At 42.9% G+C, this 22,066-nt stretch overlaps 2 long non-coding RNA genes across 2 annotated transcripts in view; one reads left to right on the top strand and one right to left on the bottom strand.

Moving 5' to 3' along the window:
- LOC117802661 overlaps window positions 1-21,366 on the bottom strand; it is a 33,139-nt gene extending 11,773 nt beyond the window's left edge. Inside the window, exon 1 of the long non-coding RNA XR_004626065.1 lies at window positions 16,201-21,366. This is a non-coding gene — a long non-coding RNA (uncharacterized LOC117802661). The remainder of the gene's footprint in view (window positions 1-16,200) is intronic.
- Window positions 7,648-15,206, top strand: LOC117802662. The gene is made up of 3 exons (XR_004626066.1): window positions 7,648-7,936; window positions 14,017-14,133; window positions 15,110-15,206. It is a non-coding gene; the product is annotated as an uncharacterized LOC117802662 (long non-coding RNA).
- Window positions 21,367-22,066: the final 700 nt, after the last annotated feature.

Genomic DNA, 22,066 nt, shown 5'->3' with positions numbered 1-22,066 from the left:
GAGGGAGAGAGGGAGCGGGAGAATCCCAAGCAGACTGCGCTGAGCACGGAGCTGACATAGGGCTCGATCTCACAAACCAACTGAGCCACCCAGGCGCCCCTAGGAATCTATATTTTAAGGGAGGTGATTCTGAAGGGCATCGCGGTCTGCAAACTGTTGTGCAAGACAAATTAAATGTCGATTTCAAATGGCCTGTTAACAAGTATTTTCTGCTCACATTTGAGGTAAATGATGGTAGGTAGGATTAAAAACTGCTTGGGAGACTTAATCCAAAAAGTATTGTCAACCCAAAGGCAGTCCCTTAGAGGAATCGTCTGACCTTGCCCTCGGTGAGATGTATGTAAATGACTTAGATAAAACCAGACAAAGCATGCTCACCAAGGTTTTAGGTGATAAAAAGTTAGGAAAACTAATGTGACTGCCCAAAAAACCCCCACAATTTACTAGGTTAAGACACTGGGCTGCAAGCTGTAAGATTTGAAGTCGTCATCACAAGGGAAAGGCCTACAGTCAGGTTTATAAAATGAACTGTAGAAGTGAAGGATGAAGAAAGCCTGGCCTCATGATTCTGTATACAAAAAGGACCCAGAGAATTGAGTTGATCACTAATTTAGTGTCAATCAACAGTATAATGAAACTGACAAAACATCTCAAGCAATGTCAATCTGTATTTCTATGAATGTAGAAAGGGGCCCAGGCCACAGGCAGGGAGAGTATCAGGGTTCCCTGCCTGGTCAGAGCACAGCACACCGGGGAGCCAAGTAGCAAGAGTGCATTAGATTGTGCGCTGAGGAGGAAGATCAGGTTGGCGTAGAGTGTGTGAGTCACCGCCCCTTGAGCATCGATGAAAAGTATGGATACGACCTCGGGAATATGGAAGACAAATGAATATATGACCTCCAACTAAAAATACTTGGCAACTTGTCTGAAAAAGAATGACCTTGTTCTAAGAGGCTTCAAGGTTGCAGAAGCAGGATCAACGGATAAAGGGGCAGGGAGGCAATGTTTTAGTCGACATATATGGAAGAACATTTTCAGACTTGACCTAATGGTGGAAAGAGATGCTGGACTGGAGATTTAACTCTCCCATGTTCTTGGAAGTGTTCGAGATGCTGTGTTAGAGAAAAGATTTTCTTTGGTGTTTGAAAGGCTAGGCTAGATGGCCTCTTAATGCTTCCACCTGAAAAGGGTTTGTGACTTTGAGAATGTGTAGAAAAAGATACACGCCTATGTTATCAAAGGTTTGCCTCATCTCCCAGAGGGCTTTGGGGTTTTTTTTTTTTCCCCTCTTTCTCAAAAAGAGATAATTATGTCCAGATTTAAAATCCCTTGATGGTGGTTTGATGTTGCTGAAAATAGTATCTTGGCATAAGAAGAATATTTGTTGTTTCATTCAATACATATTGACTAAGTACCTAATATTGGCAATAATTAATAATGAAAATAGCCAACACATATAGTGCTGTGTACCAGTCTTTGGTCTTAGCACGAATTAGCCCATTTAACCTTAGCCACGACCCGATGAACTATATTTTTATAGAGGAGGAAACTGAGTCACAACGACATCAAAGAGCTCCTTTGTGGTCACACAGCTAGAAGTGGCAGAGACAGGATTCAAACCTAGACAGCCTGGTGCCAGGACTGCTACTGCAAACCAGTCCACCAGACTACCCCCTTTATGCTACATTATGAGAACTACGAGATGTGGTCTCAGGGCTGACGTTCCACTAGGAATAATTCCTGGAATTACAATACTTTTAGAAGTCAAACAGTTTTCATTTCTTTTAAAAGCAGAAGAGAAAAATGAACTTGGGATTAAAGAAAAACTTTCAATTTTTTTATCCCATGCCATCCCCCCCCACCCGCGCCAAAAAAAAGAAAGAAAGGAAAACTGTAGGGGCCCTGAAAAGCCATTATGCTGGTAGGAGGCCCATGGGCCCAAAATGCACAAGGCCCTGAGAATTCTACCTGCAGGAATTTTCAAAACACAAAATATGTGCCTTAAAAAAAAAAATGTGTACGGGCGCCGGGGTGGCTCAGTCGGTGAAGCACCTGCCTTCGGCTCAGGTCATGATCCCAGGGTCCTTCCCAGGGTCCTGGGATTAAGCTCCTTCTCCCTCTACCTGCTGCTCTGCTTGCTTGTGCTCTGTCAAATAAATAAATAAAATCTTTTTTAAAAATTAAAAAAAATTAAAAAATGTGTATAATTTGCCCCCCCCCTTTTTAATTGTTATTATTTTGAAAAGCCTGCTATTACAATCAGCTGCTGGCCGGGTACAAAGCTGGGTTCTTTGGACTTCTACCTGCCAGCCTGGTACACTGGCTAAAACTGGAAATCTTTACAAACACGTGGCCAACTTTGTGCTTCTTTTCTTAGACTCTTCTGAAAGGCAAATAGCCACAACGTGCTTTGGCAAAGGTGGTACTTTAACTCGGTGTTGTGATTAAACTGGAGGAGGGGGCACGGGAATTCCAGGTGCACGCAGGAACAGGACCAAAAGCAGGAAGGCGGCGAAAGGAGGGGAAGGAGTCCAGCGTGGGTGTGCGGAGATGAGCTGGGCCGCCCAGAAATGGTTTCCTCCACCTCCTTGCTGGAAGAATTGTAGCTCTGGAGAGGAGTGGGGAGAGGCAACTTGAATTAGGGCAAAAGAGTGCAAAATCCATTTTGTACTGGAGGAGACAAGCTTGTCTGGAAAGGAAAAGGGTTTCCATAGAGACGGATGCACAGGCCTTAGGGTTTGGAAGGCGTCCAGATGGCTTGTCGGGAAAATAGCGTTTACCCTGGGCTGGTAAGGGAGACTGACCCAGGGCTGCTGTTTTGCAATGCAGATGTGAAACACCTCAGGGAAATGGAAATAAGACAGGGCAGGAAGGATATCTTCTAGGAGAATCTGATGTGTTGAGCGAAGAAAAGATTCTAGGAACAGGGTTTGCAAATGTGAAAGGCCCCAGAGCTTTAAATTTAAAGTGTGAAACCTATCTAGATGTTAACAACCCAAAGGACTGGAGAAGATGAGGATTGTGTAACACAGACTTTAAAAATCTCATTCTATGTTTGCTGTACTCAGCTTTCCAACTGAATTAGCATGTATTCATAGAACTCAACACTAAAGGCTAGCATTTGTGAAAGAAACATCTTCTTCGTAGTGGTACCTTGGCCAAAGGGGCCTCTACCCCAGCCCTGCCCCTGAGAGCCCCCACACTTTGAAGTGCCTTCCTTGAAATTCTGTAAATCCCTTTCTGTCTGGGACCTTGACTGGGATCCACTTAATCCTGTGTCTATTTTCTCCCGTGTGCATGTGGAGTGTTCTCTGGCCTTCTGCCCCATGCCTGCAGGGTCAACTAGATGCCCCTAGGAGCCCTGGGACCCATACCTAGGGGTTCCTCCCAGGGGCTTATGGCCTGAGCTCCAGAAGAGTGGCCTGAATTGTTCCTACCTGGGTTCTTTTTTTTTTTTAAGATTTTATTTATTTACTTGACAGAGAGAGAGAGACAGCCAGCAAGAGAGGGAACACAAGCAGGGGGAGTGGGAGAGGAAGAAGCTGGCTCCCAGCGGAGGAGCCCGATGCCGGGCTCGATCCCAGGACTCTTGGATCACGCCCTGAGCGGAAGGCAGACGCTTAACGACTGAGCCACCCAGGCGCCCCTCCTACCTGGGTTCCTTCATGGAATAGTGCTAAATAGTGCTGGGGCACTTAAAAAAAAAAGATTTTAATGGCTTGAGATAAAATTCACATACCATACAATTTAACCACTTAAAGTACACAAGGAGGTGTTCTTGCTTAGAGATCAGGAATATCAAAAAATTAATGTGCAAATGGAGGCAAACTGCTTGCCCCACAGGGCTGGAGCAGGAAGCCAACTGAACCACTAAAAGGACAGAATTTACATATCTACAGACAAGAATTATGTTGCATTGTGACCAGTTATCTACTAATTACCCAGTTGTTCAAACCGATCCCACCAGTTCATGATCAGATGAACCCTCAGTACCTTTGATTCTTGGTCAGCCTTATCCTTATAACATTCACGATGATGGTGGTAACTGAATGTCTATGACATGCAGGCACACTATTAAATGCTTTATAAACATATCTCACTGAATTCTTACAAAAACTCTGTGCGGTAGTTTACTCTCGTTTTACAAGTGATAACACAGACTCAAAGAGAGAACACAACAGGAGCGAGACTGTAGACCCAGTGGGGAGCACAGGATTCAAGGGTCCAATTGCACAGTCCTTGCTTTGGGTGTCTTACCCAAAATACCACTGCCTAACCCAAGCTGGTGAAGCTTTACATCAGTGTTTTAGAGTTTTAGCTCTTTTGTCTAGGTCTTTAATCCATTTTGAGTCCATTTTTGCACCTGCCATGTGGTGGGAGTTCAGTTTCATTTTTTGAATCTGCACAGTCCGTTGTCCCAGCACATTTGCTGAAAATACTACTCTTGGCCCTGTTGGACTGTCAAGGTACCTTGGTCAAAAACCCACTGACCATAAATGTATGGGTTTATTTTTAGACTCTCGATTCTATTCCATTGATCTGTACGTCCCAGGACTTCATTTTGAACGTATGTCACAGCTGAAAAGATAACTCAAATGGAGATTCTTAGATCAAATGGAAAAAAAATGCCTCATTGGCTCCGTTTACTAAGCATATCCTATCACATCCACCAATTACCCAAATGTCTGGTTAAAGACCTAGCTAGTGAGTTTCAGTCTTTTCTGATGTCTGTGATCTTGAGAGCCAATAGTATGATGTTGCACTTTTTTCCCTTTTTAACACACACACACACACACACACACACACACACAAAACTAATGAAAACTCTTCAGTCAGATCCATGTTGATCCATAAGCTATTTACTAGGTGATTTTAAAAGTTCCGATATATGGGAGGGGAACAGTCTTTATTTTTTGTTTTGATGTAAAACTTCCAATTGTCTTCTCTTATAGGGTCAGGACACATTGCCCCCCCATCCCAACCCTGGGCTTTGATTTGTGACCGTGTACACAGAATACAGCCAGACAGAGAAGCTCATTTGAGCCTTGATAGTCAGGGTTTTCACGAGGGCTTCATTACGTACATATGATTGGTTGATTGACTGCCCATATTGTTGAATTCAATCTCCTCTACTGTGTGACCCAAAGCTCCCCACTCTATATCACATGATTGGTCTTCCTGGCATGACTAGCCCCTAACCTAAAGCCAGTGGGTGTGGCCAGACACAGCTACCCTAAACAAGGACACTTCCACGACCTACGACACAGATGACCCCCCCAGAAGTCAAGGGGAAAAGCCAGACCTCTCTTTGGCAAGGTCAAATTCTTTATTGCACAGTGTTCCTGTGTTTGGGAAAACAATGTATTTCCTCCAGTTGCTGAGTCAAGGGTTCTATATATGTCTAGTAGTTAGAGCTTGCTGACTGTGTTGGACAATTCTTCCATAGCCTTTGAAATTTTCATCTGATCTAGCAATTATTGAGAAAATAATGTATTAGGATTCCCCACAATAATGACAGATATAGCTATTCCTCCTTTTCATTTTGCTAACTTTTACCCAATATATTTTGAAGCTATGTTTATGTTATTAGGTACAGCACATTTAGGATCATTATGTTTTTCTGGTGAGTATGCCATTTATTCATGACTTACTGGCAACATTCTAAAATTCTAGTCTGTTTTCACTGTGATTTACATAGCTCCACCAGCTTTCTCTTGGTTAGTATTTACTTGGTTGGATTTTGTTTTTGTTTTAAGTTTTTATTTAAATTCCAGTGAGTTAACATATGGTGTAATGTTAGTTTCAGGTGTACAATTCAGCACGTGTGTACATCACCTGGTGCCCATCACAACAGGGGCACCCTGAATCCCCATCACCTGTGTAATCCATCACCCCCACCCACCACCTTTCTTTACCTGCTTATTTTTTATCCAGACTTTTACTTTCTATCTTCTTCTATTCTGTTTCTGTTACATCTTTTGAAAACAGCACACGTCTGGATTTAATTTTTTATACAGCCAGAGTCCATGACATTTAACTGAAAAGTTCATGCCACTGACCTTTTTTATGATTACTGATTTAGTTGGATTTATTTTTGCCCTCTTTCTCTGCATATATTAGATGGCTATCTATTTGCATTGTTTTGTTTTGTTTTGTTTTCCAGATTTTCCTTCTCTTTTCTTGTCTTCTTTTGGATTGATTAAAGTGTTTTTTCTCATTCCATTTTTCTGCCCTTTATCAGTTTTGAGCATATACATTTAATTTCTATTATTTGGGTGATTACTCTTAGAATTTTAACACACATACTTAGAGTAAATTTAATCAGTATATTTCTCTTTAAAAAATACCTTAGGGAAAACAGAATGGGAAGTCATCAGAGAGGAAGAAAAACCATGAGACTCTAAACTCTAGGAAACAAACTGAGGGCTGTTGGAGGGGAGGTGGGATGGGGTAACTGGGTGACAGGCATTAAGGAGGGCACGTGATGTGATGAGCACTGGGTGTTATACGAAACTGATAAATTATTGAACGCTACTTCTGAAACTAATGATGTACTATATGTTGGCTAGTTGAATTAAAAAAAAAAAAAGTACCTGAGGATGCCTGACTCCAAACAGCCACCTCTGGGGCACATGGGTGGCTCAGTCATCAAGTGTCTGCCTTCTGTTCAGGTCATGATCCCAGAGTCCTGGGATGCAGCCTGGCGGCAGGCTCCTTACTCCACAGGGAGTCGGCTTCTGCCTCCCCCCTCCTGCTTCTGCTCTCTCTCTCTCAAATAAATAAATAAATAAATAAAATCTTAAAAACAAAAACAACAGCTACCTCCAGCTATCTGAAGTCTTCCTGGGGTTCCTTTTATGATTTGTTGTTTCTGCTGCGTCTCATTCATGGTGACTTATTTTCTTGAATATTCTTTGGGGGATTTTGTTTGTTGGTTGGTTTTTCTGAGCCCAAATCTGTTGTGCTCTCTGAGAGAATTGCCTGAGGCCTGACCTTGAGAGCACATTCTCTAGGAAATCATTTGCATTTGCTGCTTCTGGGCACCAGCGAGCATTCCATCCAAAGTTACTTAAAATTGTTGTGTCTTCTCAGCCTATTGATAGCGAGATTCTTGCCTAGAAAGGCCTTGTTTACTCTCAGCGGACCCTGCGGGTGTTTTCCGCATCACCCCGGGGGCCAGTGTTGTGGCGGGGCCTGCCCGATGGTTCTTTACCAGAAGCATGCTAGGATGGCGCACACGCTTCCCACCTTGAGAGCTGTATTCAATCACAAAGCGAAGTGAAATCACAATTACAAAGCAGGCTGGGGATTCTGAGCACCATGGCATTTCAGCACGTGACTACACCTGGCTTCTTCCGCGCACACGAGCAGGGCAGAAGACAAACCACAGCACAAACAAGATAAGAAGGCTGAAGGAAGGGAAGTCAGTCTGTGGGCGTGTGGCTGAGATAAGGCCTCGGTGTGGTCGGGGGCAGTTCTTGGCACTCCCTGCTTCTGGTGTTCAAGCTGGGAGGGGTCTCGGTTCTGTTCAGAGATCACTCAGGCAGACCCTTCCGCGGAGCTGCCTTTTTGAAGCGGTCAGGTCTGAGGAGTCTGACAGTTTGCTGCCAAAATCCCCCCCTTTTTAAGGGGATTTAATTGGTTTCAGGGCCCCGGCAGACCTCTTCTGCTTCTGCTCAGGATCAGTTCTGGGGAGTCAGCTGACGCTGGTCCCGGCGACGTCGCCTAGCTGCACTACCTTAACTGCTTGCGTCATGGCTTGACACAGTCCCCTGCTTGACGTGAGAGACTCCATTTTGCTCTCTACATTCTTATGGTGATTGGAGGACACACCTCAGCGAAACCATGGAGGAATCTTGAAGAACAAGATTTATTACTCACAAAGCTTGAGGGGAGCATGGCGAGCACACTCAGAGGTCACACAGCAAGGTCACAGGTACAGAAAGAGGGAGGGAGCATTTACCTGGGGCTCTTTTTTTTTTCTTCCAATTTTATTTATTTGACCTAGAAAGAGAGAGAGAGAGCATGAGTGAGCACGAGCAGAGGGGAGAGGCAGAAGGAGAAGCAGACTCCCTGCCGAGCAGGGAGCCCAACATGGGGCTCGATCCCAGGACCCTGGATCATGACCTGAGCTGAAGGCAGACGCTTAACGACTGAGCCACCCAGGAGCCTCTACCGAGGGCTCTTTTTATTAGGATTTGAGTGGGGGGTGCCTAAAACTTCACAAGTTTACCCTCTCTTGGCTAATTGAAAGCATTAGAGCAGAAATTAGGGGGCAGAAGGGGAGAAGATGAGTCACTCCAGTGGTCAGCTATCTAGGTCCCCCAGGCCTTTCTCAAAGGGGAACTTCATAGGTGGGGCAACTCAGTTCCTTATCTAGCTCTTTTAGTAGTGGCTGCATCTTACTACTTGCAATGGATTTCTTCTTTGTGTTTTTTTTTTTAAGACTTTATTTATTTATTTGAGAGAGAGAGAGAGAGAGACAGCGAAAGAGGGAACACAAGCAGGGGGAGTGGGAGAGGAAGAAGCAGGCTCCCAGCGGAGCAGGGAGCCCAATGAGGGGCTTAATCCCAGGACTTTGGGATCACGCCCTGAGCCGAAGGCAGACGCTTAACAACTGCGCCACCTAGGCGCCCCTACAATGGATTTCTTTGAAATGGATGCTTTTCCAATCAGATGCTTAAAGTCAGACACAATACAAAAGTTCTTGGGAGTTTTTCTATCTACAGTGGGGCCCATGCATCTGTTTCCCTTTAGAAAACACTGCATGCAAGTGAAATCCTCTGTCACTGTCTTTGTGCAAATTTAAGAATCAAATATATTAGTAAAAATGACATGTTCAAACCGAAAATGTAGTCAGACACTATTTAATCAGTACCTTCTAAATTCCTAAACAAGGGGCACCTGGGGGCTCAGTCAGTGAAGCATCTGCCTTTGGCTCCAGTCATGATCCTGGGGTCCTGGGATTGAGCCCCGCATCAGGCTCCCCACTCAGCGGAGAGTTTGCTTCTCCCTCTGCCCCTCCCCCCTGCTCCTGTGTGCTTGCTTGCTCGCTCTCTCAAATAAATAAATGAAATCTTCAAAAAAAAAAAAAAACCCACATGGGTTGCAGAAATTATGATTGAGCCTCAAGAATTTGCACAATCTGCTGGCTGCCTCTTCCAAAATATTTCTGTAAACTGAGTCACACATTTAATGATAATCTCCCTGTGTTATTTTTGAGCCTAAATTCTTTCTTTAAATTCTTTTTAAAAATTTTTTTTTAAGATTTTAAGTAATCCCTACACTGAACCTCGGGCTCGAACTGATAGCCCCGAGATCAAGAGTCTCATGTTCCACTGACTGAGTCAGCCAGGCGCCTGGAGCTTAAATTCTTAAAGAAACACCAGCGATTGGTCTAGATGAGATGTGTACCGACCGTGTCTTTTTCTTATTCCTGCCAGTCTTCTGTATTTCAAAGCTCCAGTCCATTCAATACAGTAGTTATTACTCTGTGTTGGGCTGTACTAAGGATACAAAGATGAATAAGGTGGGAGCTCACAGCCTAGTAAGGGGCAAATAAACACTGAAGAAGAAAAACAGACTGTGGTAAGTGCTCTAACCCAGCCTCAAAGTTTTATGAAACAGAGAGGGAGGAGGGAATCACTCAAGCTGAGGGTCAGGGAATGGGCTGCAGGAGGAAGCAAGCTGAGAAGATTTGACAGGGACTGGCTTTCCTGACAAAGATCCGGTTCCCTTATTGATCAGGCCTACAAAAGAGAGTGCTGCCTCCAACTGAGAGTAGTTGAGAATTCAAGAGACCTTTTACCCACTGGTGAAAATGGGACCCGGGCCAGGGAAACTTTGGCTGGATTCAGTTGGCTAAACAGAGGTTCTCAGAAATGAGAAAATTGCAAGACTTAACTCCTAAGCTTTACTCCTGTCATTTCGCAGAACCTGTAGAATGGGGGGTCTGGGTCACCCAGTATAGGTCCAGCTGAATACTGCGTTCAACCATGGGGGCGATCATCAATCAATCCATCATGTCCACATAAAGGAGCCCCAATAAGAATTCTGAACACTTAATAAATCAAACGCATTATACATATTAAACTTTTTAAAAATTAAAAAAACACCAACACCACCTCTGAAAGAAAGGCTCAGATGAGCTTCTCTGGTTGGCAAAGCCCCCGGGGCACTGTCCCCCATCAATGCCGGGAGGGTAACACATGCCGACCCCATGGGAGAGGACAAGGAAAGCTTTGCATTTGCCATGCCCCAAACTCTGCCCTATGTGTCTGTTCCTTTGGCTCATTTTAATCTGTCTCCTTCCCTTGTAGAGAAAACATAACCATAGAGCTTTCAGTAAGTTCTGTGAGTCCTTCTGGCAAATTATTAAGCTGAGCCTGGTTTGGGGAACCCCCTGAAGTTGTAGTTGGTGTCAGAAATGAGGGCCAGCTTGGGGACTATTCCTTTCAATGTTATAGTTGGCTGACACTCCTTATAGTTCCTGATGTCAGAAATGGGGGCAGTCTCGTGGAGAGACTGCACCCTCAAACTTCACAGTTTGGCTAACTCTGGGCAAATGTTTACGAAAGTCCACCAAGTATCAAGCTATAGAATCTGTCTCAATGAAGTTCAAGACTCAGTAGTATGCAGGGGCACCTGGGTGGCCCAGTGGGTTAATCATCTGCCTTTGGCTCAGGTCGTGGTCACGGGATCCTGGGATTGAGCCTTGTGTCAGGCTCCCTCCTCAGTGGGGGGTTTGGTTTTCCCTCTCACTCTCCCCTTGTGTCTCCCTCTCTCTCTCTATCTCTCAAATAAATAAATAAAATCTTTAAAAAAAAATCAGTAGTATGCAGATCACTTTTTCTGACAATACAACTGACTTAAAAATCGTGAAAAAAAGAAAAACTCCCATATATTGGCAGTTTTAAAATCACACTATTAAATAATTTATGGATCAAAAGAGAAATTATATGGATATTTGAAAATACTTAAAGATGAATGATAATAAAAATAATACCCAAACTCAGCTAACGCAGCTCTTAGAGGCAAATTTAAACACATTAGGGGAAAAAAACGCTAAAAAATGAGTATCATCCAACTTAGGAGTTTCAAGAAAGAATTACCCCTAAAAATGTAGAACAAAAGGAAGGTAAAGGAAGTAACTAATGACGTTAAAAAAAAAAATCAACAGATTATATTATTAAGTCTTAATTAACGTACTCTCCCAATATGAACATACAACTTAAAAATATTTGCTGCAAAGAAACCATACATAGGTTGAAGAGGATTCTAGAAATGTAATCACAAGTGAATAACAATAGAATTAAAGAGCTGACTTTTCTCACACCTCCTAGTACAGCTTTTAAAGAAAGAAATTAAGTCCTCCTTAAGGTCATAAACATGAGCTATGGAAAGATCATTTTGTAAATCAATCTTTCAAAATGTTCTTGTTATCCTGCAGTTTTTGCTGCTAAAATTACAAAAGTGTAGTAACAACTTTCTTAAAACTTTCATAGCTATACTTTTGAACACACAGAAAAAGAATTTGCTAACCTGTTTAAAAATGTTTCCAAATTAAGAGTTTTCATGAGTTTTGCATGTATTAAAAAGGAAAAAATGCAATACCTTACTATTGGTTTGCAAGATCACTTCACAGACATCAGAAAAGATGGAAACTCACTAGCTAGATCTTTAACCGAACACTTGGGTAATTTGTGGCTGTGACAGGAAATGTTTAGTAAAAGGAGCCAATGATGCATTTTTCCCCCCATTTAATCTAAGAATCTTTGTGAGTTATCTTTTAAGCTGTGACATACATTAAAAACCAAGTACTGGGGGTGCCTGGGTGGCTCAGTAGGTTAAGCCTCAGACTCTTGATTTCAGCTCAGGTCATGATCTCAGGGTTGTGAGATTAAGCCCCATGTCAGGCTTTGTGCTGGGCATGGAGCCTGCTTGAGACTCTCTCTCTCTCCCCCTCTGCCCCTCTCCCCACCTCATGTGCGTGCGTGCTCCTTCTCACTCTCTCTCAAAACAAAAACAAAAAACAAGTACTGGGACATACAGATCAATGGAATAGAATTAAGAAAGTACCATCATAATTCAACAGGGACAAGAATCATATTTCCCACAATTATGCTGGAATAACTGACTATCCACGTTCAAAGAATGAAGTTGAACTCCTACAATAGGCTGTGTACAAAAATTAACGCAAAATGGATCAAAGACCTAAACATAAGAACTAAAACTATAAAACTCTTTGAAGAAAACACAGATGTAAAGCTTCATGACCTTGGATTAGGCAATGGCTTTTTTAGATATGATACCAAAAGTACAAGCAACCTCCAAAAAATAATAAATTGACTTCCTCAAAATAATCTTTTGTGCTTCAAAGACCACTATCAGAAAGTGAAAAGGATAACCCACAGGATGAAAAAAAAATTTTTGAAATCATATATCTGATAAGGGTCTAGTGTTCAGAATATACAAAGAACACTTATTACTCAACAATAAAAAGATAAATAACTCACTGTAAACATGGACAATTGATTTGAAGAGACATTTATCCAAAGAAGATACGCAGAAGACCAACAGGAACATGAAGAGATGCTCAGCAACAGTAGTGATTAGGGAAACGGAAGTCAAAATTACAGTGAGATACCATTCACACGCACTAAGATGGCTATAATAAAAGATGGGCGGTAACAAGCGTTGGTGGGGCTAGGGAGAAATTGGAACCCCTGTAACAATGCCGGCAGGATTGTAAAATGGCGCAGCCACTTCAGAAAATAGTCTTTGAATGACTAAACACAAAGTTAGCATATGACCCAGCAATTCCAAGCTTAGACATATACTATGCAGGAGGAATGAAAACAAATGTCCACACAATAGCTTTTGTATACAAATGCTCATAGCAACGTTATTCATAACAGTCAAGAAGGGGGAACAACTCAAACAGCCAGCCACTGAAGAAGAGATAAAGAAAAGGTGGGATATCCATACAACAGAATATTATTTGGCCATGAAAAGGAACATAATACTGATATGTGAGACAACATGGATGGACTTTGAAAACATTATGCCAAATGAAAAAAGCCAGGCACAAAAAGCCACGTATCACATGATTCCATTTGTGTGAAATGTGCAGAATCGGCGAATCCACTGAGATGGAAGACAGATTAGTGGTTGTCAGGGGCTGGGGAGTGAGGGTGTGAGGAGTGACTGCGAGCAAGTATGAGGTTTTTCAGAGGCAATGAAATTACATAGTGGTGATAGTTGCATCACTTTGTGACTGTCCTAAAAACAACTAAATTGTACACTTTAGATGGAGCAAATTTTACCGTATGTGAATTATATCTCAGTGGAAAGAAAGATAAAAGAAGACAAGTATGGGGGCACCTGGCTGGCTCAGTTGGTAGAGGACATGACTCTTGATCTCGGGGTCATGAGTTCCGGCTCCACGCTGTACAAAGAGATTACTTAAATAAATAAAACTTAAAAAAAAAAGACAAGTATTGTAATAAACTGAACTAGCCCTAAATTTTGTATTGCAGTATCATAGTCACAAATCATGTTTTCTTAAAGAGAAAGAAGTATATTTAAATAATCATATTTTTCTCCCTAGCAAAAGCAGTGGTTTTTGTACTGTTACTAAATATAACACAATTTAAAAGTACTTTTAAAATAGTTTAATCTGGGAGCGCCTTTCTACTTGATGGGGTGCTGCCTGATTCATGAGTCATTGAATAAAGCCAATGAGATCTTCAAATTTACTTGGGTTGATTTTTGTTTTTGTTTTTCTGTTTGTTTGTTTTTTTTTAAAGATTTTATTTATTTATTTGACAGTGAGAGAGAGACAGCCAGCGAGAGAGGGAACACAAGCAGGGGGAGTGGGAGAGGAAGAAGCAGGCTGCCAGCGGAAAAGCCTGATGTGGGGCTCGATCCCAGGACTCCGGGATCACACCCTGAGCCGAAGCCAGACGCTTAACGACTGAGCCACCCAGGCGCCCCTGATTTTTGTTTTTTTAACAGATTTGGTGGCAGTGGTGGGATCCAAAGTGAACTTCTGATGGAATCTGGGGACAGGCCCAGGCTCCAGGAACCCATGTTCAAGTTCTCCGTCTTTCTCAGTGTTCCTGAGGGCCATGGGTAAGTTCCTCTCAGTTCTGAGCTCTGTTCTCTTCACCCTGAGCTCCTGATCTAATCGGCTTTCCCATGAAGGGCAAGGCAGGTTGATGTAATCAACCTGTAGTCTGGAGCCCGGTAGAGTTGGCAGAGGGCTTGGCCCAGAACCACGCCCCTAGCCTTTCAGACAACAATTTTGAGCAGGAAAACCCCCAGCCCTTAATTCTGCCTGAAGATCCACGTGGGAGCTGTTCATGGCAGTGCACAGTTCCTGATCTATCAGTGTGGAGCCCTCAGTCCGCACTCCCAACTGTTGATGTCTGCTGGTTCGGGCCTTCGCCTAGTTCAAGGGGGAACTTTGCGTCTAGGCTCTAAGCGAGAAAATGGGTCACAAGGCAAGAATAACCAGAACAAAACTGCCCACGTGGTCTACAGACTCCTAAAATTTCACTGGCCTACAAGGCTATCACTTCCAGTCTTGAGCCACAGATTCTAACAGGAATTACCAAGAGGCATTCCTGATTGAGGATTCACTTCCTTTGGCAGAGCCCTACTTCCCTGCTTCGGACTAAGTGTAAAATCAGGGACCTCTCCTTGACCTCTCTTAAGGATACTGCGGAATCTACTGCTAAAGCAATAGTTGCTCAATAAAAATCCTTAGACTCTCCGGCCAAAGTTGTGCTTGATAATAGGAGAGCTGTTGTTTATCTTGCAGTTGAGCAAGGAGGTGCCAATGCTGTAGCCAACACCACCTGCTGCACCGGGATAAACTCTTCTGGGAGGTGGAAATTCAATGACTTGAGACCCCTGAGCAAGTTATTTGGCTTAAAAGGGTGACTCCTTCAATGGGGTCTTCAACTTACTTGATTTTGATTGGTTTAGGTCTGGGGGATGATGGCCCCAAGGGACACTCTGGACATTGGGAATTATCCTGTTTAAAACAGTTATAAATAATCTCCCTGGTGTGTTTCTCTCAAAAACTTTAAATGCATGTTTGCAGCCACTAACTACCAAGTAAATGATCTCCCTAAGACCGGAATGTCAGAAAAGGAACGAAGAGAATGACTGATTTAAGAACTGTGAATCCAGAGTCATGGCCTGTGTGTACCACAGAGATCAAGCACAAAATGTCACGACCCGTGACTATCACACAAGGATCAACAGAAGCCGAGAGGACCACAGAGCAGCAGTGGAGAGTGGTGCTAAGGACAAGCTGGCCCAAAATGGAGTCACTCGTGCCAAGCCCCACATTGGCAAACCAAGACTTAGGATCTAATCCCACTATGGTTTCAGCAAGGTCCCAGGAATGTGACTTGTAACCAGTCAGTCTGGAACTCTCTGATCCATCCTAGTGAGGTAGTCTGCATGGTGGGCCCCACCTTTCCCCAAAGGCAGACCCGGCCTGAAAGAATCCCCTCTTTGTTAAGAAACTTTCTTTTCCTGCCCCCATCTGCCTATAAAACTCTGCCTTTTGTATAGCTCCCTGGAGGTCTTTCTACCTGCTAGATGGGAGGCTGCCCGATTCATGAATTTTGAATAAAGCCAATTAGATCTTCAAATTTAAAAAAAAAGTTTAATTTTTCTTTATTTTATCCTTTAAAATTTAATTCTGGCCTGTTTTATATTGTGCAGAGAATATTAGCACCGTAGTAAAGGGATAGAATTCCTAAATATGTAAATATACATATACCGGAGATTAGGGCACAAGGGTTTGGAGCGAAGAGAGACAAAATCAACAAAGGTCAGAGATCATTGCCTTGATGTCTTGTTGGAGGACAGACAGGAAAAAACCTCAGGGAAATTGGTGGGAGAAAATCAGCAAGAGGTACCGACATACCAAATCTTAGCTTATTTTCATCCCCCCCGCCGGCCCCAGTAATTCTGTGCCTGATTAAAATTAAAACTAATCTGAGGGTCTCTGCTGGAAAGTTCTCTGAAGTTATATACACGATTTATGAATTTTAACTCACTTCAGTTCCTCATCATGTGGTGGCAACTTGGCACTCAGCAAGTTTCCATTCTGTGTTGCTGCACAGGAGAGGGTCACACCTTATACACTGTGCACTAAAAATACACCCTCAAGAATAATACCGTTACAGTTCTTTCTTCAGCTGCGTCCCCGCTAGCCAGGCGCTGGCGCGCTTCACCAACTCAGAGGGAACCGCAGACGTTGTCTGGTCCAGCATCCAATTTCTTTTCCCAGATTGCCCTGGAAAAAGACAGTGGTGTCCCTGTAGTCTGTGAACTGTCTCTTCAAATGTTTGCCTGACCTCATTATCCAGAACACTCTATAAATGTAGCCTGCCACCCAGCACCGAGTCTGTGAAAGGGCAGGATACTCCCTTGCAAGTAACAAAGCAAAATAGAATGATCTGTCTAGCCAGACTTGGAAAATACAGTTGCCAGGTTGCTATTGGTTTAAAGAAAATGCATGAGCAATGTGCTGGCCCCGACCCTCTGTTCCTGAAACCCTGATGTGAACACTTTTATACAAGAACCAAAAATTGAGAGGAAAGCCTGCTCCTGGGCTGGCCAGCCTGCCCACGAGCTGTTCTTTGGGAAGGGCTTTGTGCCGTGAGCTCAGAGCCAGGCTGACCCACCTGCCCCCCAGTGCCAGCTAGTGGGCCTGTCTGTCCACACCCTTCCTTTCTGCGGGTGGCACCGTGGGGAGAACACCAGACAATTTGGGTTTAATTCCTGGTCTTCCACTTACTGGCCTTGGGAATATCACTCGACTTCTCTGATCCTTGGTGTTCTCATCTGTAAAATGGCGACATGACTGACAGCTATGGCACATGGCTGTTCGACAGCTGAAACAAGAGGACATATCTAAAGACAGCACAGCGTCTGGCTCACAGTAGGCACTCAACAAACGCTGGGCTTCTTTCTCGCAAGTGAGCCAAACCACGAAACACCCCTCGTCCAATGTACTCAGAACACTGAAATTCGTGCTAGGATCACTTTTGAAAATTCTAAAACACACTAACTATTTAGAGCCCATGTACAACAAGGGGATTTGTTAGGTTTAGAAACAACCAGGTTTTAATGAAGCAATTTGTTTCACGGGGTAGAAGCAGAGATTTGGGGAGTGAGTATATTTGACGTGATCAGGTTTCAAAATCAGTTTTTGAAAAGCTGTGCTCTAACCTGGTATGTAAGGTGTATATAGCACAACGGTTCACTTACATTGATGAAAACTGTAACTATACTTAACATGCATCCGTCATTTTTACTGTCCAAGGACTTCCGTAACAAAATGTCATTTTGGAACAGCATTAGCAGCTTTGATTTGTGGGGCTAACAAGATCTAGAAAATGTTTTTGCTGATTCATTTGGGATAAAAGGTTTCACCAAAACACTATGAAAGTCTACTTGTAAAATAGGTTTTCCAGCGAACAGAGCTTGAAAGTGATTCTGGTGATGACAGAAAGGAAGGTTTATTTTTTCCTGCCATGACATCTTGATAGAACGATTCCTCCAAAGGACACACACGAAAACAAACGACCTAAGACTGTCATTTAACACCTACCCGTTTATGGTTAGCAAAACGCAGGACTGCAGGAGGGAGTTCCTCACACAGTATGTGACCTATGAAACTCTAAGCAGACGGACCATCTGGAGGCTTCCCATTCACTCCATGGTGTTATCAACTTGTCAGACAAAGTTCCAGTTTACCAACGATCATTTCAAAACATCCTATCTCTGAAAGAAGGAACAACTCCAACCTGAAGACAAACAAACTTTACGAGGTAAAATATCATTTGGGGCATAAGGAGAAATGGAATATATAATTAGCAATGATGAAATTATCAGAGCAACAGTTGGTCTTATTTTTTTGTGACACTGGCCTCTAATAGGATGCTCCCACATTAGCAGGCCTAAATGTTCTCCCCACCTCATCAGAATTTTGTTCCTCATCAGAACCGGCTCTTTCGTATCTTGTTTTTTTCCACATGGAACAGCAATCAAACAGAAACTCAAGGCTTCTCAATGTGGCCTAAAGAAACTCAATTCCTCATCCTTAGCCCTCCCAGCAAAGCTCAGGTTTCAAACTAGAATTATTAAGCTAAAATCTCCTCTAAATCCAAATTACAACGTTAACCTGATTACTGATCTCAGATTTCAAATGTTAAAGATGGAGTTTACACTCACTTCTTGTTACTGGTTTGTGCCACTGCTTAATTAAGCTTCCAACTGACAGCCTGTGGATGCCCAGAGTCTTGGCCACGGTGGGTTTGTGGGTTTGTTGTCTTGGTCTGCTTTGTGATGATATTTCATCACAAACTTTTGATCATGACAAACAGTTCTTGGTTGATGTGTCCTCTGCATTTTCTATTAAGGCGAAGGGAGGAGGAAAAAGGGAAGTGACTTCCCAGCAACTGTCTAGAGGAATATAATTTCTAGTAGCTATTTGAGAAGATGGAAAGTGGAAAGAGAGAGGCGTGTTCCTGGTTCTCCCTCCCTACGAAGCTTCTAGCTCTTGGGACATTTATTTCAATTTGATCCATTCATAAACAGGTATTGTTCAGTACCTATGAGCGCTGGGGGCAAGGGGAATTCCCCAGGGATGATATTCTCAAACTCCTCCAAGAAATAAGTTTAGGTAGAAGTAAAAAAGCCATAAAACAAGAGAGTTTGAAACAAGAACATGCTAGAATTAGAATCAACTAGAAATATTAAAATGAAAGACACGGTTACGGAGAGAAAATATCCAGTAGATGAGCTCCATTGCAGGTTCTTCATGCCTAAAGAGGGGGTGAGTGAACCAAAGGGTCAAACAAAGTATATCTTCCAGAATGCAGCTCAAGGAGATAAAAGAGAGTGAAAATATTAAAGAAAAGCTCAAAGAGAACAGGACAACACATCCAGACCCTTCGATATATATTTAAACCTAAACATGTCTGGATCCCAGGGATGGGCACAGGGTAGAGGCCCTGCTATAGACTGGTTGGTGGAGTAAGTAAGAAAACATGTGTAACACTCTACGTTTGGGTCTTTGCTGATATTCCTCCTTATACTTGGAGCACTAATCTTGTATCCTCTCAGTGAAAACCAATCTATCTTACTCTTTCAACTTCTTCCTTTTCCATGAAGACTTTTTTTTTTTTAAGATTTTGTTTTAAGTAATCTCTCCACCCAATGTGGGGCTCAAACTCACAACCCCGAGATCAACACACACGCTCTACTGACTGAGCCGGGCAGGCACCCCCTCCATGAAGCCGTTTATGAATCATTTGACCATATATAAATATTTCCTTGTATAAGCCTATAACATTTTGCTTGTGTCTTTTTCATACTACTAATCATTTTCTGCCTTGAACTCTAATTTTTACATACTTGTTCTCATTCATAATCTGAGTTCCATATAGAACACTGCCTAGCCCTTTGACACTCAATGCCTTCATTTTAATTAGGAGCCAAATCCTACAGGTAACAAAGCAAAGTATGCAGGACTCCACCCTTTCTGTTCTTCAGGAAATCTGGGAAAATGTACAAAAAGAAAGACAGCAAACAGACTCACCCCCTAACCCTCACATCCCCCGGAAAGTAATAAGCAGAACATAAGGGGCACCAGAATATGAAAATACACGTAGGTACTTCAAAGGTAAGTACTAAAGCTCCAACCTGACAAAGTGAGTGACGTAAACAACCAACAGAGAAGGGAGGTGTTCAAGGCAGCTGTCGGGCACAAAGATCAGTTGCAGTCTTCTAGGTCAAATGGAGAGCTAAGAAGGTGCCAGAAAGACTCAGGGCTAGACGGTGATGTAACACAATGGTATTCACAGCTACCCTTTACTGAGTTCCTACTGTGTGCCAGGTACACTAAATGCCTTCTTTATATTATCTCACTGAATTGTTCCAGGGTGAAGAAACTGAACTCAGACAGACTAGATACCTCCTCTCAGGTCCTCAGCTAGTAAGCTTGGCTGACCTGGCTTCTGGCACAGGTTTATATGACTCTTGAAATACGTGCTCTAAATTTCTATCATTCATCTCCGGCAAACTAGATAAGATGAAGTAGAGAGGGCTTCAGATCCTCTGAGAAGTTTGTGGCTCTGGGGAAGGAGACAGCTGTTTCATGCAGGCATGCATGTATTCTAACTCCACTGTTTGTCTCCACTTTGTTCCCACGATCTCTTCCTTGCATTTTTCTTCATTCCCAAGGATGACTTCCTCCTTCCATTAAGACTTGGAGATATTGTAGCCCCACTCTGGTATAGAGATTACTTTAAAAAAAAATACCCCCACCCAAAAAGAACTGAAGATATTGCTTAAAAAAAAAACAGACTATATTATCAAGAGAGTGAAGAGACAACCCATGGAATGGGAGAAAATATTTGCAGGTCATATGTCTGATAAGGATTTAATATCTAGAATAGCTTAAGAGCTCTTACAACTCAACAAAGATAAACAATCCAATTAAAAAATGGACAAAGGACTCGAAGAGACATTTCCCCCAAGAAGACAAACAAATGATCCAAAGCACATGAAAAGATGCTCCATCATTCGTCATTAGTGAAATGCGCATCGAAGACACAGAAAACATTTCACAACAACTGGAATATAATCCAAACACGGAAAATAACAAGTGTTGGTGAAGATGTGGAGAGACGGAAGCCCTTGTACATTGCTGGTGGAAATGTGAAATTGGTGCAGGTACTGTGGAAAAGAGTTAGGTGGTTCTTCGAAGAGTTAAACTAGAATCGCCGTACCACCCATCAATTCCACTCCTAGGTATATAACCCAAAGAATTGAAAACAGGGCCTCAAACACTTGTATGCCAATGTTCACAGCAGCCTTATTCACAATAGTCAAGGGTTGGAAGCAACCCAAGTGTCCGTCGACAGATAAATGGATAAAAATGTAACATGTGCATGCAGTGGGATGCTAGTAAGCCATAAAAGGGAAGAAAGTCCTCAGACATGCTATAACACAAATGGACCTTGACAACATTATGTGAAGTGAAACAAACAAGACACAAAAGGAAAAATACCATATGATACCACTTACATGAAATATCTAGAACAGACACATTCATAGAGGCAGAAGGTAGGTTAGGGGTGACCAGGTGCTGTGGGGAGGAGGGGGTAAGGAATCATCACTTAGTGGTACAGAGCTTCTGCCTGAGTTGATAAAAAATTCTGGAACAGGGGCGCCTGGGTGGCACAGCGGTTAAGCATCTGCCTTCGGCTCAGGGCGTGATGCCGGCGTTATGGGATTGAGCCCCACATCAGGCTCCTCTGCTGTGAGCCTGCTTCTTCCTCTCCCACTCCCCCTGCTTGTGTTCCCTCTCTCGCTGGCTATCTCTATCTCTGTCAAATAAATAAATAAAATTAAAAAAAAATTCTGGAACAGTTAATGGTGTTGGGTACACACATCATGAATGTAATTATGTCACCGAATTGCACCGTTACAAATGGCTACAATGGCAAATCTTACGTTCTATATGTATTTTACCTCAAAAAAAGTAGTTTACAAAAACCCCAGAAATTATATTTTTGTACAACAAAGACTGGATTAATAGTCTACCTCTGATAAAACAGACCTGAGTTTATCAGAGAAGACAGTCTGGTCTCATTGGTTAAGTCTCTGGAGGACGCAGAGGGCTGCCCTTCCCTCCTGGGGATCCCTACAGGGTCCTGACAATGTCAGATCCTTTGACCTCTCCCATTTCCCAGAGGATGAAATCTATGGGACAGGAGGGCCCCCAGCCTTCTACCAACGACTTGACCACGCCGCACGTGCATTCTGTCTCATGTCCTTTTCAAGCCTGTGAGTGTCACCTGTGTTCTAACATGAAAGCTGGCACTTCAAGCTGGATTGGAAGCCTCTTGCTAATCTGCAGAAAAGGCTTCAAGATGTAAGATGAAGCCTACAGTTTAGATGGAACTGGCCCAGAAGACTAACCATTTGACCTCAAATCTACTTCACTTGTTTGATCATTTGAGCGTGATTT

This window comes from Ailuropoda melanoleuca, chromosome 6 (genome assembly GCF_002007445.2).
Source record: "Ailuropoda melanoleuca isolate Jingjing chromosome 6, ASM200744v2, whole genome shotgun sequence".
NCBI classification, from domain to species: domain Eukaryota; kingdom Metazoa; phylum Chordata; class Mammalia; order Carnivora; family Ursidae; genus Ailuropoda; species Ailuropoda melanoleuca.
Note: the sequence above shows the minus strand (reverse complement) of the source record. Positions and strands in the feature narration are given on the sequence as shown.